Here is an 18,027-nt window from a genome sequence, read left to right as displayed (position 1 = left end):
TGTCTGGTCAGGGGTTCGAGTCAGACACATGATGTTTTGTGCTATATGTGTAGCTCCTCTATTGCCCAGCGATTGGGGATGCAAACTGTACAGTCTCCTTTTCTCTTGTCCCTCTTTGAAGACTTGTGCTTGGTGATACAGGATAAGGATCCCACAGAAGCTTGGTGGTCCAAAGTGTGAAGTCAGAAGGAGTTCCTGCTGGCCGGGGATGACAGGTTTGTGAAGAATCCTGAGGAAGTTAAATAATATCATACACACAAGGCAAAGGGTTTCAATCTTTTTTTTTTTTTTTTTTTTAAATATGGAACGCTTCACGAATTTGCGTGTCATCCTTGCGCAGGGGCCATGCTAATCTTCTCTGTATCGTTCCAATTTTAGTATATGTGCTGCCGAAGCGAGCACGGGTTTCAATCTTGAACATGCATAGGACTCTCCTCAAAGCCTTGTTCAGGCCTCACCTCCATAGTTTTAGATTTAGTAAATCTAAATAGGGCCACAACATTTTATTTCTACAAATTTCTCTGGTGAGGTTGACCCCCCTCCTACTTGGAGGGGTCTGCACTTTGAGAACCACTGGCTTACGGCATGATGTGTTGATAAACATAGTTGATACTCAGCAACGCACAGCTGATACCCAGCAATTTGAAAGGAATATAAAGAATTCTGGAAGCTCTCTCTGTCGTGGACTGGCAGGGTGAAGACTTCAGCTTTTTCCTCTGGGTCAACTTGGGTCTTTAATCATCTGGCCAGCATTTAGAAAGGCATTTGATATTCTGCTTTTAATGTAAACACTTCACACCTGTCCCAAGTATGTGTATCTCTTTCCAAGAGTTTCAACATTTCTGACATTAGTGGAACCCTGATCTTTCCTCTCCTCCCCTTCTCCCTCTCTCTCTCTCTCCCAGCCAGCATCTGTTCTTTTCACAGCTGTGGCTGTTTCATTCTGTCTGCCTTTCTCTCTTCTCATCCCCAACCTCACACCCCCCCTCCCCATTAAGATCAAAATACTCTGTTTTTATTTATTTACTCCACAGCTGTCAGTGTTGTGTCTGGGTCACTGCAGTGCAACTTGCAGGGGAAATGTGATCCATGCAGAGTCCTTAAAAATGCAGATACATGTAGTAACCAATATATACAGAGCCAACAACACAGACACCTTCCTTGGTCCCTGGGTTGATGTGAACATGGCTGGCTTAGGGCTGTGTGTCAGGGTAACCCCAGGAGGAAGGCAGCCTAATGGGCCTTGGGATTTACAACAGACCATTTAAAGGCACTGAACAATTCTGAGCATTTAAAACTTCAGCAACAAAAAAAGAGACAGAATAGTTCGGTGGAAAGAGCTCTAAATTAGGAGTCAAAAAAACTAAAGTTCTAATTCCAGCTCTGCCACTAGTAAGCTGAGTGACCTTGAACAACATTCTTTCTGTCAATATCCATCTGTCTCTCTCTTGCTCACTCTCTCCCTTCCTGTCTTGACTTCTCTCTCTCTTCTCACTCAAGCTTGAACTGAAGGTAGTGGACGTGATGCGTTCCAACAGCCTGATGACTCCACTGAGCATTTGATTCCTGTATAGCAGTTCCACAGATCACTTACGGTGCTCTCACGCTGGGTTCTAGGGAATCTCCACGCTTTCACTGGTGTAAACGCAAAACTAGAAAGATTTTGTAAGATTTTGAGGCAGAGACTAGGTGAGTGAAAGTACTACAGGTTAATACATCAACCAATGTGGATTTATTCAGCAAGTAACATCCACATCTAAAAGGGACTTGAGAGAGGCAGCCAGACAAGGATTAATGGAAAAGAGTGGAAAAGAGCCTGAACTGGGACAGATACAGGAAAGAGAATCCACATGAAAGCAGAATGAATGTGAAACCGAATGGGAACAGCTAGGCGCTGTGAGTCTGTGCTTTCCTCTTTTTCTCATACACATGTTCAGTGCACAACCAAACTTAAGGATAAATAGCAGAGTCACACAGATAGCAGTGGGGAGAATAACATACTGTGGGAAGTTAGTGAACTGCATAGTGAAAATTTTAATTCAATCACACTTACTCCTCACATTGTTTGGCAATCTTTCTGGGAAGTAGTTAGTGTCACATTGGTTAAAGTAAAAAAATCCTTCCTAATGCTGGAGCACACTCCTGTAAGCCAGCCTAGTTTACCTTTCATTCTTAGTACATCAGCATTTTCTGTCACTAAGTGGTGACACCAAAAAACAATGAAAAATTGCATTAAATAATAATTCACTCTTTAGAGCTAATTAAGAACTTACAAAGCATGATCATATCCTTTATTTCACTTGATTAATATAAGAACACTGCGACATGGCCAAGTAATCATTGTTACTTTTACTCCTCATATTACCCTTCTTGGAATCAATGGGGCGGCACCTGTGGTTCAGTGGGCAGGGTACCAGCCCCATATACTGAGGGTGGCAGGTTCGAACCTGGCCCAGGCCAAACTGCAACAAAAAAATAGCCAGGCATTGTGGAGGCGCCTGTGGTCCCAGCTACTCAGGAGGCTAAGGCAAGAAAATCGCCTAAGCCTAAGAGCTGGAGGTTGCTGTGAGCTGTGACACCACGGCACTCTATCAAGGGCCACAAAATGAGACTCTGTCTCAAAAAAAAAAGAATGAACGAAAGAAAGAAAGAAAGAAAACGGGTAATGGATTTTCTAAGTTCTCACAGGCAGTGTGGTAATGTTAGTCACTTTTTATATTACTTTTCAGATCTTTAACACCTTTTAAAACTAAATGTGTACATTTATTAATCTATAGCATTAGGATATAAACTTACAATGATTATGTAGAATGTAGTCCTTTGTAAAATAAATTAATATGCCTGGTTAACATTTCCTCATGAATTTCTTCCATTGAAAGACATGGTCTAAACGTAATATGATGGAAGAATCATTAACTGCATATATGTGCAAAATCCATTCAATGAATGCATATTGAGAAAAAATGGCTATGCTGGGCAAACTGGAGAAGCTCTCGGAGGGACGTTAGGAATGATTTACTTTAATCTCCTTATTTTGGAGAAGTCCAGTCATTACCAAAACCTACCCGACAATTCTGAGGCAGAAACTACATTAAAATGTTACGGTGTTTATTTCCTCCCTCAGAGGCTATTTTCCTATAACTGACTTAATGTCAATGGCATTTCCAAGCATGTAATTTTCTCAATCTCAATCATTTTGCCATAGACTTTATTCAATCATCGGCTTTTTAGAGACTTGTAATTCACCACACATTGTTCCCAATCCTACTGAAGCAATTTTGTTAACAAGAAGACTTGGAAACTTGCAAGAATTTGCAATTAATTGACCATAGTATTCTGCAGTGAACAGAGCACTGAATTGTGTGTCAGTGAGGACTCCTACTAATAATCTCCTAGGAGCCCTTAAACAAGTCCCTTGATTTCTCTGGGTCCCCATTTTATCATTATTAAAATCATGAGACATATTTAGAGATCTCACTTTTTTATGATTTTCAGATTTTGTAATTCGAATTTGCCTATTTTATAGATATTCAGGATGATACTGACAAGATGCATTGCATTATCTTAAAGAGGGCATAATCTGTGTCACAAACATTTGGATTTGTGTCTCATTGTTCATTGATTAATGTACTCTATATCATTTTATTTTCATTTTTAATGTTTATATAGTTTCATCAATGTATATTGGGTTTTGGATCTTGTTTACCAAAACGTATCTGTCCTATAAAAGAAAATGACTGTAGAAAGGTAGTCTCATTCATGGGAAGTCAGTTTAGTTAAATTTAACTGTAAATAGGCTATTAAACACTTCTGCGATTAATAGGCTGTTAAAACACTTCTTTTGTTTATGGAATTGAGAGAATTTCACCTTTGGGTAGAATCAGCTCAGCACACAAAGGAATTTTGTGGCCCACACCACCGTTGCAGAATAGACTAAAAATTCTTCTTAAGTGGCCTCAAGTTGGAATGAATTGCATTGTGAATTCTTTCCATCTCCAATTCTCATGATTCGGCAATAGCTCTACTTCCTGAATGTAAAAATAGGCTGTTCACAGAGCAGTGGAATGGTGGCTCTCTTCCACCCTGGGAAAAAAGGTTCTCTGTGAGGCGAATAACCCACCTATGAATAGGATAGGTCGAATTCCCAACCAGGTTTACCTTTTTACAATCCAAAGGAAACACCATCTAATTTTTTTGTTTGTTTGTTTTTAACCACCTAATGTTTGAGGGGTTTATATGACAGAATACTGAGAGTGGACACATTCTTGGAAGTGAAAGGTGCGCTAAAAATACAGATATCACCAACCTGGCATCAACAGACACTTAACTCCGTCCTTTCCTTCCTCCTCCTGCCAGCGTTGCTGTCCATCTTCAGTAAAAGTAGCACCCAAATACAAAATAGATGGGTCGTGTCCCAATTCACGGGCTCTTGAAATGTCTGTACTTAAATCAGGATAAAGCTGAAGCTGTGTTTGAAGTGCCCTAAATTAGGGCATCAAGAGCAGCTGCTCTCATTTCCAGTTGGATCTTTCAGGCTGCAGCCAGGAAGGACACAGCAAGTCTTACCTTGACAAATTCTCTTTTCCAGGTGTTTGGAGATCTTCTGTGCATATAGCTTAAGACAAAAAGCTGAGTGGTTCAAAGCAGAACAAGAATGCAACAAAACCAAACAGAAAAGATGAATCAGAACAACAATAAAAAATACTCCAACCTGATCCATTTTTAAAGAAAATAATTCATTCAAAAGTGTGAATAATACACACAGTGCAATCTGTACTATACAAAAGGACAGATTTTGTATCTTTCTAGAGTTTATTTGACTCAGCTGCTTCTGTATGTATTAGTTGTTCAGTATTCAGGATGAGGAGACAGGTATTCAAGACTTGTCATTTAGATTTTGATAACTACATTAAGAAAACGGGTAGATCAGTGCAGAGGCTTGGTATGCAACACTTGGCTTAAAGTTGACAAATGACCTAGACTTTAGAGAATAGTTCATCATCTGCTTCCTATTACTTACTACCTGTGGTTTATTGAGATATACCGTATATCGGGCATTGTATTAAAATTTGCTTATATGATTTCATTTAATCCTTACTGCAATCTTATGGAGTAAGGTATTGTTAGTGTCATTCTATAAATGCAGGAAGCAAGGCTCAGAGAAATTACATTCACCAAATTTATATACTAGATAGCGGTAAATCACAAATTCAAATTTAATCCAACTGTCTATTACAAGCCAGTTTTGTAAAATACTGCATTGATGGGAGAAAAAAAATTTGCAATTGTAACTGATACTTTACTTTCTCAAACCTACACTTTCTTTAACACTATTTTGTTGTCCTAACACACTAGATACATCTATATTTATTAACTTTAAAAATCAGTCACAGAGCTGTAGGATTTAAAAAGTCTAATCTTTGTATTTTGAGCTCAAAATTATAGCCCTTGGAAAGGAACTGAGACTAGCAGTTCTATATTCTATATAGCAGTTCATATTCTATATGAACCCCATTTCCTCTTCCTCATAATGCACAGTAAAATGTTACTTTCCAGCCCCCCTTTCAGGTGAGTGTGGCCATGGAATATGCAGGGAAGTGATGTGCTTCATATCTAGGATTTGGTGTGTTAAAATATAAATACCAGCTGGGTGCGGTGGCTCACACCTTAATCCAAGTACTCTGGGAGACTGAGGCGTTTGGATTGCTTGAGTTCAGGAGTTTGAGACCAGCCTGAGCAAGATCCTGTCTCTACTAAAATAGAAAAAACTAGCTGGTTGTTGTAGCAGTTACCTGTAGTCTAAGCTTCTTGGGAGGCTGAGGCAGGAGGATCTCTTGAGCACAGGAGTTTGAGGTTGCTGTGAGCTAGGCTGATGCCACTGCATGCTAACCTAGGCAACAGACTGAGACTGTCTCAAAAAAACAAACAAATTATATATATAATATATATAATAGTTATATAGTTATATATATATATATATATATATATATATATACATACACATCTCCCACATGGAATAATTCATTCTCCTTTCCCTTTCCCCTCCCTGCTGGCTGACTAGAATGAGAGGACCTGTTTGGCAAACTCAAAAGATGTATATGAGAAACAGGGAGCCCACAAAAGGTAAAGACTCTAAGTCACTTGTATGGAGAGTCACTTGTATGATCAGAGGATCAGTAACACTTGTTTTAAACTTTCCAGTAAAGAAATCTGCTTCTATTGTGTTAAGCCAGTGTACATCGAAGTGTGATGTGCTAATAGAAAACAATTTGAAAAATAAATTTGGGAGGATATATGAAATGTGTGTTTATAGAAGAGGCCACAGTCCAGATAGGAATTTCTTAAAAATCTACAAGACAAATGACTTGGTTTCTTCAAGAAAAGGTTTTCGGTAGTAAGAGCAGAGCACAAAGATTGAGGATATTACCTGTAGATGGAAATAGACTTAAAAGAAATATCAATGAATTATTCTTATTTGGACCCTAATTCAAGCAAACGAATTGTTTAAAAAGAAAAATATTTATTAGACTCTCAAGGAAGTTTGAAATTTGTGAATACTAAGTAGATATGTGATGGTATTTAGGAATTGTTGGTTTTCTTTTTTTTTTTTTTAATTTTTTTATTAAATCATAACTGTATACAATGATATGATTATGGGGCATCATACACTCACTTCATAAACCATTTGACACATTTTTATCACAGTGGTTAACATAGCCTTTCCGGCGTTATCTCAGTTACTGTGCCAAAACATTTACATTCTACATTTACCAAGTTTCGCAAATACCCCTGTAATATGCACCACAGGTGTGATCCCACCGATTCCCCTCCCTCTACCCACCCCCCCCTTTCCCACTTCCCCCTGTTGTTAAGTTGTAGCTGGGTTATAGCTTTCATGTGAGAGTCCCAAATTAGTTTCATAGTAGGGCTGTGTACATTGGGTATTTTTTCTTCCATTCTTGGGATACTTTACTAAGAAGAATATGTTCCAGCTCCATCCATGTAAACATGAAAGAGGTAAAGTCTCCATCTTTCTTTAAGGCTGCATAGTATTCCATGGTATACATATACCACAATTTATTAATCCATTCGTGGATCGATGGGCACTTCGGCTTTTTCCATGACTTAGCAATTATGAATTGGGCTGCAATAAACATTCTGGTACAAATATCTTTGTTATGTTGTGATTTTTGGTCTTCTGGGTATATGCCCAGCAGAGGAATTACAGGATTGAATGGCAGATCTATTTTTAGATCTCTGAGTGTTCTCCATATATCTTTCCAAAAGGAATGTATTAATTTGCATTCCCACCAGCAGTGCAGAAGTGTTCCCTTTTCTCCGCATCCACGCCAACATCTCTGGTCTAGAGATTTTGTGATATAGGCTAGTCTCATTGGAGTTAGATGATATCTCAAAGTAGTTTTGATTTGCATTTCTCTGATGATTAAAGATGATGAGCATTTTTTCATATGTCTGAAGGCCGTGCGCCTGTCTTCTTCAGAGAAGTTTCTCTTCAAATCCCTTTCACCATTAACTAAGATAGACTCTCATTGGATTAAAGATTTAAACTTAAGACATGAAACTATAAAAATACTAGAGGAGAATGCAGGGAAAACCCTTGAAGAAATTGGTCTGGGTGAGTATTTCATGAGGAGAACCCCCCGGGCAATTGAAGCAGCTTCAAAAATACACTACTGGGACTTGATCAAACTAAAAAGCTTCTACACAGCTAAGAACACAGTAAGCAGAGCAAGCAGACAGCCCTCAGAATGGGAGAAGATATTTGCAGGGTATAACTCTGACAAAGGTTTAATAACCAGAATCCACAGAGAACTCAAACGCATCAGCAAGAAAAAAAAATTGTTGGTTTTCTTAAAGAATTCTTTATCAGTATAGATTACTTAACAATTTACTGGTAGAATATCCAGGATTTGCTTCTAAAGGTACATTGTGGGGACTGGGTGGGAGTACAGCATATAGATAAAATAAGATCAGCACTGGGTAGACAATTGCTGAAGCTGGGCCTCATTATACTTTCCCTACATTTGTGTATATTCAAAATTTTCTGTAATTAAAAAGTTAAAAAAGAAGAAACGATTTCCAAGGTTGAGGCAAGAACTGAGTCTCAAAGCAATAAACAGGCAATGAATATACTTATGATGAGACCCTGAAAAACTTTCTCTGATACGTTCTCCCCCACAGACCAAAATTCTGGGGAGGACAATCAAATCCTTATATAGACCTAAGAAATTACAGAGCTAAGAGGCTTGTCCCTTGCTTTCTAGGAAAGCCTCAGCAAGAAGCAAAACCCAGTGCAGAAATAACTACCTGGTTCATGGAAATTGAGACTTGCCTGATGAGACCTCTGTGGTCCAAAGTGGTTCAGGAGCAGCAGAGGGGGACAAAGGAGCTCGCTGGCCATGAGACCGAGAGGTGACTGAGTGGGGACATGTGTGCACATAGGCTCATGAAGCAAATTTTGATGGCTATTTCAGTGAATGCTTAGATGGCAGCAAAAAAACAGGTGTCTGCTGGTACCTTAGCATCAAATACATCTTTTGGAACTTGCATGAAAACCTAGGAAAGGAAAAGGAATTCCAAAGTGACCATGATTAAGTTTCTACCTCCTGGCCAAATGGGATTCCAACATACATTCTATTGAACTATATAAAATTTTTAACAAATTAAAACCTGTATATGTGAATCACAATTTATGTATACTACTAATGCAATGATGATGACTCTAAAAAAAAAAACAAAAAAACCATGATTACTTCCACCACATGCTAGCACCCCAGGTGAAGCTCCGAACCAGGAGTCCTCAAACTTTTTAAACAGGGGTCCAGTTCACTGTCCCTCAGACGGTTGGAGGGCCAGACTATAGTTTTTTTAAAAAAAAACAAAACTATGAACAAATTCCTATGCACACTGCACATATCTTATTTTGAAGTAAAAAAACAAAACGGGAACAAATATAATCACACCGCCTCATGTGGCCCGCGGGCTGCAGTTTGAGGACCCCTGCTCTAAACACATTCTTCATTGCCTTTAGCTCCACTCTTTAACTCAGTTACATATTTAAATTCTTAATTCCTTTGGAAAAAGCTCTTTTGGGGAGATGAAAACTCTGGGTTAGAGCCTATATTCTGCTGATAATATCGAGAAAAATACTTACATCTTTGGACCTTAGCTTCCTCCTCAATGAAATAAAGCTTTGACTCTAAATCTACATTCAAAAATTTGTGTAGAGCATTTTGTTTGTTTGTTTTGTTCTTCGGAGTTCCAGGAATATCAGAGAATGTTAGCGTATACAGCATAGATTCACTAGCTGGATCATTATCTACAATAAATTTTCTCAAGGTGGATTTGGAGTTGGGGGTAAAAGTAATCACTACTTCATGTACACGATATTGCTGGGGAAATAATAGAACAACAAATTCTAAATATCTTAAGGAAATTTAGAAATGATCTAATATTGTTTTCTGTGACCCAGAGAATCAAAATTATTTGTCTGACATTACAAAAGGTACTAGTGGTAGATTCAGCTTTGAACCTGAGATTTTTGACTTTTTTTTTCTTATTCCTTTCAGTCATAAATGTAAAGCTGTGGATATAAACACATCTATTTTGATATTAAATACCAAATATCATTACTGGTGATGTATCCGTTGTATTCTGAGCATTGTATAAGTTTCTGTACATGCAAAGTGAATCACCCAAGGTGGGGATGGGGGTAGGCAATGGCTGAGAAGGAAGGGGCAATCATGCTAATTAATCGTCCTGGATAAGCAATACTGAGTGGCCTTGAGGAGAGTTTTCTTTCAGGTTTAAAACAAATGTCCTTATTGTAAGACTGAGAAGGAGTGCCTTTCCGGGAGAAGAATGGTAACTGAGTGAGACTTTGCAATTTGAGTAAAATTTGTGAAACCCGGATTGATATGTCGAAAGAAAGAACAACATACATAAAATCGGCAAGAAGTGAATGCAGACGATTGGAGCATTTGAGGTCAATCTCCAGTATGCTGATATGCCCAGAATCATGGACAGTTTAGAAATACAGATCTGGGTTTGGACTTTCTCATGCAAGAGGAGTTTGTTGAGTAATCAGTAAAGTGGCTAAAGGACATAGGCAATGATGCCAGTGCCGTGGACATCGAATCTTTTAAAATCAATTTCAGGATGCCAAGGCAAGTGGATCACCTGAGGTCAGGAGTTCAAGACCAGCCTGGGCAAGAGCAAGACCCCATCTCTAAAATATGCCAGGTGTTGTGTCCGGCACCTATAGTCCCATCTGCTCAGGAGGCTAAGGCAAGAGGTTCTTTTTAGCCCAGGAGTTTGAGGCTGCTGTGAGCTATGACGCCATGGCACTTACCAAGGGCAACAAAGTGAGACTCTGTCTTAAAACAAAACAAACAAACAAAACAAAACAAAAACAATTTCATAGTTCTAAAGAGGCTTTAGTATGGTGAGGTTAACTGGATCCCTGTTTGCAAAGATGGATTTGCATATTTCAGGACAGCCTACAGAAGTGTAAAAAAGTTACAGAGATGATCTTTCTCTAAGTCAAGGAATGGATGATACTGGGGCTGGCTTCACAGGGAATGGGAAGTCTAAAATTTGAATTCAGCTAGGGACCAAATTAGGACTGAGAAGATGCTGGCTTCAGGCCAGAACTCATAAATACAGTGGTGAACTAACTTAAAGTGGTTTAAATAGTTTCAAATACAATTATTTGCCCATAAGAGCTTTAGGGGTGTGTGAGGGCCTGAAATATTCGTAAGTTTGCATTTCCACAGTGACAGGAGCAGCTGACATGTCAAGGATGTTTTATCTCCTGAGGGTTTATTTTAATACTGTCTTACTTTCACAGCATGTAAGGTTCAGCTATCCACAAAGAAAACCAGCAACACATTCTAAAGAATGACAAGAGGTTCCCCAGGTTTTAGGGTGTTCGTCAGTTCTCATCTATGTTGCTTCTGCCTGTGTACCGTGGATAGTACTGACAAATAACTATTTGGGGGCAGAATTATTTATGACAAGGAAATAGAAAAACAAATTTGATAACAAGCGATCTTCTAAAAAATTCTTTTGTAGCTTCTTGAACTATTGTGTAAATCTTTAAGAGCTTTGGCTCTGGAATCTAACACCTACTTTTTAATCCACTTCCATTACTTTCTCTCTCTGCGATTTTGGCACTCTTACAATCTCATAGAGAGGTAGTTATCTCATAGAGAGGTTCTGAGGCTTAAATGAGCTATCATATATAAAGAGCACAGAATGGTGACTAGCAGGTAGTAAGCATCATAAAAATGCTAGCCGTAATAATAATTAAAATCATAATTACCATTATTAATTAATTAATTTATTTATATCAACCACTGCTCTTGCCCTGCCCTCATACTTCAACTGTACTGGATGGGAATCTTCACCTACGCTCACATAGCTCATTCTAATGAAATGACCTTCTCTTAATCTCTTATTCAACTTGTCTCATCTTCAAAGTTTAGATACAGTGACATTTGATTTGTATAGTCTTGTCAGAGCTCAAGCCCTTTTCTACTGATCCCTGGAAGAATTAACTACACTTTTTTCTGTGTTACCATCCCATTTTCCACAATGCCTCACGGTTATTTATCTTCATCACTAACATCTGAGCTTCTTCAGTGCACAGAATGTTGCCGTTTGGTCTCTTCCTTTCAAGACAGGAAGGAAGGCCCAGCAGTTGTCTCACTCGAGGCACGGAGAAAATCTCAGAAGGCACACAGGCTCTTTTATTGAACTGTATCCTCACTGACATTAAGGAAAAGGCACAGAGGCCCCCGAACACCCTGACAAACCGCAGTGATCCGGCTCCGCCACCCTGCGTGGCCGCCGGAAGCTGCGCGCCCCCGGATCTCCACACCTCCCCCCTGAATTCAAATTCTGTTGTGTGAATGATTCTTGCATGGGCGATGCCACAGGGATTAAGCCTGGGATTAAATGTGGGAGAATAAGGAAGGCTGAAAGCTCGCTCAGGCAAACCAATTTTATTTCTTCCACCAAGGCTTATAAAGGCACATAATAAACATGTGACTTAAACCTCAAAAAAAAAAAAATAGAATTTGAGACAGGGTCTTGTTCCAAATCAATGCCTTATATTTGGCACCCCAGGTATAGACACTGATGTATAAAATATGTTTTTTTTCTTAAAAATACTTTTTTTTGAGACAGTGTCTTGCTCTGTCACTCCAATTAGAGTGCAGTGGTGTCATCACAGCTCACTGAAAACTCCAACTCCTAGGCTCAAACAAACTCCTGTGTCATCCTCCTGAGTAGCTGGGACTACAGGCATGAGTCATCATGCCCAGCTAATTTTTCTACTTTTTGTAGCAATAAGGTCTTCCTCTCGCTCAGGCTATTCTGACACTCCTGACCCCAAGCAACTCTCCTGCTGCCTCAGCCTCCCAAACTGCTTAGATTACAGGCACAAACCACCATGCCTGGCCCTTAAAAACACTTTTCTATTTCTGCACTATGTACTTCAATCTTCTTTGGTCAATATCAATAAGTAAAAAGATGCCAAAAGTTGTTTTCTTCTATCATTATCTGTGATCATATGATATAAAGTAATTATTTTTTTATTCTTCTACTTTACTGAGTACTAATTAAAATGAAACTATACCAATTTTATAGACACAATGGCAGTATGTTTATTAATAAGTAAATGTAATCAGTGCCTTTATTGTTCCCTTGAACTATTCAAAAACATTAGTTTCCTTTCCCTTTTTTTCTGCTGCCAACTTCCTAACATATCTCTTATTATAAGTATCTTGGATTTTACTTTTAAATATGCATTAATCGTTGTTATAATAAATAGTCATTTAGATTCTAAATTGATAGATGTCTGTGCTCATTGATATTTCTTGTATCTCCATCTTTCTCTTGATTTTATTTGTTATTTTGTGGACTATATGAACTAATAGTACTTTTTAGAGAAGTTTTGTGATGCTACACTTTCCAAGTTCTTGCATGCTAGAAATGGGATTATTTATACTTAAATAATAGTTCAATTGGTTATGAGTTAAAAGATCAAAATAACTCCTTCTCAGATTGTGAAAACAGTATCCAATTATATTCTAGTATCCAAGATTGACAATCTGATTTTTGTTTCTAGCATGCCAGTGCATTCTCTCTAGAAGATTTTTAAGCTTGTTGCTCCTACTTTGGTGCCTGATGCATCTAGATTGAGAACTGTCTTCATCCTGATTGATAATTGGTAAACTTTTCTAGACAAAGAATGATGTCTTCAGTTCTGGGAATTTATATCATTAGTTGCAGTAATAAAGGCAGTATTTTTGTCAAGTTATTGCCTCTTTTACATTTTCTCACTTTTCCTTTTCTATATCTCTTTTGAAGTATTAAACATTTAAGTCAATTCTCTTTGTCTTTTATCTTTTCTTATAGTCTTTATCTTTGACCTTTTCCCTATATTTTGGAAGAATTTATCAGATTCATCCTCAGCTGTGGTTATTATATTATTCAATCCACTTAATGTGATCACAGTTCATTTTCAAGATCTATACTTGGTAATTATTTTGTGACAGAGTTATTGATGGATCAATAGCGTAAAGTCTCTAATTACTCTGAAGACACTAATTATATCTTTACAAGTATCTTTTTGCACTAAGAACTCTGTTTCTGTGGTGTTAATTCTTCTCTTTCCTAAAGTGGGTGTCTCTCTCAGTTTTTCTGTCTCTCCCTGTTGGTTTTCCTCAAATGTTTGATAAGTCTAGCTTGTCTCTTTGTATTCAAGAATCATTACTCTTTCTGAGAATATAATTTCTGTCTTCCCTAGCCTATCTTCAGAATTGTAAAAGGGAAAGAAATATATGTAGTATTTGTCTGATTATTCTAATGGCTCACATTGTGAATATGAGGCTTTCCCTTTCCTTTTAAATTTAACCAGACATCAAAAGTCCTACACTGTGTCTTGGGGTCATGCAGTCACAGTTACTGCTTTTACTGGGAGTAGAAGCCCATTTTACTCAACTCTACATTGACCATCAACTGTCAAATGAATAGGTTAGGTTGCCCAAGACAATTCCCTGCTTAAGGCTCTATTACTTTGGAACTTGGCAAACACACCTAAAGAGTCATTTCTACCTTTTACAACAGTTATCATTTTATGGGTAGTGATCTTTATGAACTATAATCTTCTTAGTAACTAAATACTTTCTTGTAATATATATATTTTTAATATATATATACACACATTGTAACATGTATAATCTATTGTCATTTTTGTTCAATAGAGATAAACTTTCTCCATTTTTCAGCAATTTAACTTATTTATATTGATTAAATTCATAAATGTAATAGAGATACATATTATACATGTGTGTATATATATAAAACTTTCCATATATATTGCTATATTGAACATTCAGAAAAAAGTGTAAAAGGTGGGGAGGTAGAGACATGTACTCAGTTCAACACTTCATTTACTCTCACTCATATCTTTCTAAGCTGAGATTATAATCACTTTCTTGTTCTGTTAATGTTACAGTTAAGACAAGTTACACTTATTACAAAAGAAGAAAGACTATTAGTATCTGCCACAGTAGTTATTCAAAATAACATATGCCAAACTTGTGTGTGTAAGGATTTATAATAAACTTCTTAAAATAAATATTTTAACCAGTATTCTTTTTATTAAAAAATAAAGTTTTGAAATGTACTTCTCATAATGTAAATGTACTTCTCTTTCTATCAGTATTCAAATAATTGGTGCTTGCTTTGGCAGCACATATACTAAAATTGGAACAATGCAGAGAAGATTAGCATGGCCCCTGCACAAGGATGACATGCAAATTCATGAAGCGTTCCATATTTTTCTCCCACCTGAGACAGGTGCTGACTGAGACAATTGATTTGGACCTTTTGAACTGAGCCAATCGCCTGAGGACTATTCAAGTGGTGCCCTGGGTGTGTGGTTGTAGGAAGGTTTGATTTCCTTTTCCAATTGTTGCCTGTGGGGGGCGGGGTGACTTAATTGCTGGTATTTCTCCACAGCTGATACTTCAACCCAGAGTAACTGTTTCACTGGGATGAACAGAGACCAGCTGAAAACAAGACAGAACCACTTAGCCCCACCACATCAAATAGGTCCCAAATATCTCAGGCAGTAGCACTGCACCAGTTCTGGACAAGGCTCCAGGGGAAAAATCAAATGGTGTAAAGTAATCATGGGGCGCAATCAGTGGAAAAACTCTGGTAACATGAATAACCAGAATAGATCAACACCCCCAAGGAAAGATATGGCAGATGTAACTGAAGATCCCATTCATAAACAGCTGGCCAAGATGTCAGAAATCAAATTTAGAATTTGGATTGCAAACAAGATATATAGAATGGAGGAAAATTTGGAATTAGAAATCCAAAGAGCAATTCAAAAGTCAGAATTAAAAATTCAAGGAGAAATTCAAAAATTGTCTCAAGAATTTAATGAATTTAAAGACAAAACTACAAAAGATTTGGATGCACTGAAGCAAGGATTTGCAGCCCTCAAACATCTGAAAAACACAGTAGAATCCCTCAGTAACAGAGCGGAGCAGGCAGAAGGAAGGATTTCTGACATTGAAGAAAAGGCATTTAAACGCTCCCAAACTCTCAAAGAAGAAGAGAAATGGAGAGCAAAAACCGATCATTCTCTCAGAGAGCTCTGAGAATCTGAGAAATTCCTCATTGGAATCCCTGAAAGGGATGAAGTGGCCTCACAAGGCACAGAGGACCTTCTCCATGAAATTATGAAAGAAAAATTTCCAGATATCTTAAGAGATAGATGATGAAATCCAGATAGAAGACCCAGCCTGACTCAATCCGAATAAGATATCCCCCAGGCAAATCATAATTAACTTCACTAGTGTCAATATGAAGGAGAAAATTCTGAAAGCAGCTAGACACAAGAAATCTATTATCTACAAAGGGAAGAATATTAGAATGACTGCAGATCTCTCTGCTGGAACCTTTCAAACAAGAAGAGGGTAGTCATTGACTTTTAATCTCCTAAAGCAAAATAACTTTCAACCCCTGATCCTATATCCAGCTAAACTGAGTTTCATTTATGATGGAGAAATTAAATACTTTAATGACATTCATATGTGGAAGAAATTTGCCATAACCAAACCAGCTCTTCAGGATATTCTCAGACCTATCCTCCATAATGACCACCCCAATCCTCTACCACGAAATAAACTCACTCAAAAACTTTTGCTCAAACTCCAACTTCCACAATGGCAAAAGGATTAAAATTGTCCAATGGACATTCAAAAAACTGGATACCCCAAATTTTACCAGACCTATCAATATTCTCCATTAATGGGAACTGCTTAAACTGTCCTCTAAAGAGGCACAGGTTAGTTGACTGGATACAAAACTCAGGCCAGATATTTGCTGCATACAAGAGTCACATCTTACCTTAAAAGATAAATATAGATTCAGAGTGAAAAGATGGTTGCCCATATTTCAGGCAAATGGTAATCAGAAAAAAGCAGGTGTTGCAATTCTATTTGTTGACACAATAGGCTTTAAACCAACAAAAGTAAAGAAAGACAAGAATGGTCACTACATATTTGTTAAGGGTAATACTCAATATGATGAGATTTCAATTATGAATATGGATGCACCCAACCAGAATGCACCTCAGTTTAAGGTGCATTAAATTGAGAAAATTTAACGCAAAGAAACTCTTACAGACATGAGCCACTTAATTTCCTCCAGCTCCATAATTTCGGAGACTTCAACATTCCTTTGGCAGTGCAGGATTGATCCTCCAATAAGAAGCTGAGCAAAGAAATTTTAGATTTAAACCTAACCATCCAACATTTGGATTTAGCAGACATTGACAGAACATTTCATCCCAACAAAACTGAATACACATACTTCTCATCAGCCCATGGAACATACTCCAAAATCGATCACATCTTAGGTCACAAATCCAACCTCAGTAAATTTAAAGGAATAGAAATTATTCCTTGCATCTTCTTGGACCACCATGGAATAAAAGTTCAGCTCAGTAACAGCAGGCATCTGCACACTCATGCAAAAACATAGAAGTAAAATAACCTTATGCTGAATGATAGCTGTGTCAGAGATAAGATTAAGAAGGAAATTGCCAAATTTTTGGAACAAAATGACAATGAAGACAAGAATTAACAGAACCTCTGGGATACCGAAAAGGCACTCCAAGGAGGGAAATTTATAGCACTGCAAGCCCTCCTCAAGAGAACGGAAAGAGAGGAAGTTAACAACTTAATCGGACATCTCAAGCAACTGGAAAAGGAAGAACATTCCAACCCCAAACCCAGTAGAAGAAAAGAAATAACCAAAATTAGAGCAGAATTAAATGAAATTGAAAACAAAAGAATTTTACAAAAGATCAATAAATCAAAAAGTTGGTTTTCTGAAAAGGTCAATAAAATAGATAAACCTTTGGCTAACCTAACCAGGAAAAGAAGAGTAAAATCTCTAATCTCATCAATCAGAAACAACAAAGATGAAATAACAACAGACTCCTCAGAAATTCAAAAAATCCTTAATGAATATTATAAGAAACTTTATTCTCAGAAATATGAAAATCTGAAGGAAATTGACCAATATTTGGAAGCACATCACCTTCCAAGACTTAGCCAGAATCAAGTAGAAATGTTGAACATGCCAATATCAAGTTCTGAAATAGCATCAACCATATGAGATCTTCCTAAAAAGAAAAGCCCAGGACCAGATGGCTTCACGTCAGAATTCTACCAAATCTTTAAAGAGGAACTAGTACCTATATTACTCAACCTATTCCAAAACATAGAAAAAGAAGGAAGACTACCCAACACGTTCTATGAAGAAAGCATCACCCTGATCCCCAAACCAGAAAAAGACCCAACAAGAAAAGAAAATTATAGACCAATACCACTAATGAATATAGATGCAAAAATATTCAACAAGATCCTAACAAACAGAATCCAGAAACATATCAAAGAAATTATACATCATGAC

The 18,027-nt window shown here is 37.5% G+C and overlaps 2 non-coding genes across 2 annotated transcripts; one reads left to right on the top strand and one right to left on the bottom strand.

Moving 5' to 3' along the window:
- Nucleotides 1–295: 295 nt before the first annotated feature.
- On the bottom strand, nt 296–402 carry LOC128568184 (U6 spliceosomal RNA). The gene has a single exon (XR_008375009.1). It is a non-coding gene; the product is annotated as a U6 spliceosomal RNA (small nuclear RNA).
- Nucleotides 403–14,766: 14,364 nt separating this feature from the next.
- LOC128568193 (U6 spliceosomal RNA) lies at nt 14,767–14,873 on the top strand. The gene has a single exon (XR_008375018.1). It is a non-coding gene; the product is annotated as a U6 spliceosomal RNA (small nuclear RNA).
- The last annotated feature ends 3,154 nt before the right edge of the window (nt 14,874–18,027 follow it).

Source organism: Nycticebus coucang, chromosome 16 (genome assembly GCF_027406575.1).
Source record: "Nycticebus coucang isolate mNycCou1 chromosome 16, mNycCou1.pri, whole genome shotgun sequence".
NCBI lineage: Eukaryota > Metazoa > Chordata > Mammalia > Primates > Lorisidae > Nycticebus > Nycticebus coucang.
This window is presented reverse-complemented; position numbering and strand designations above follow the sequence as displayed.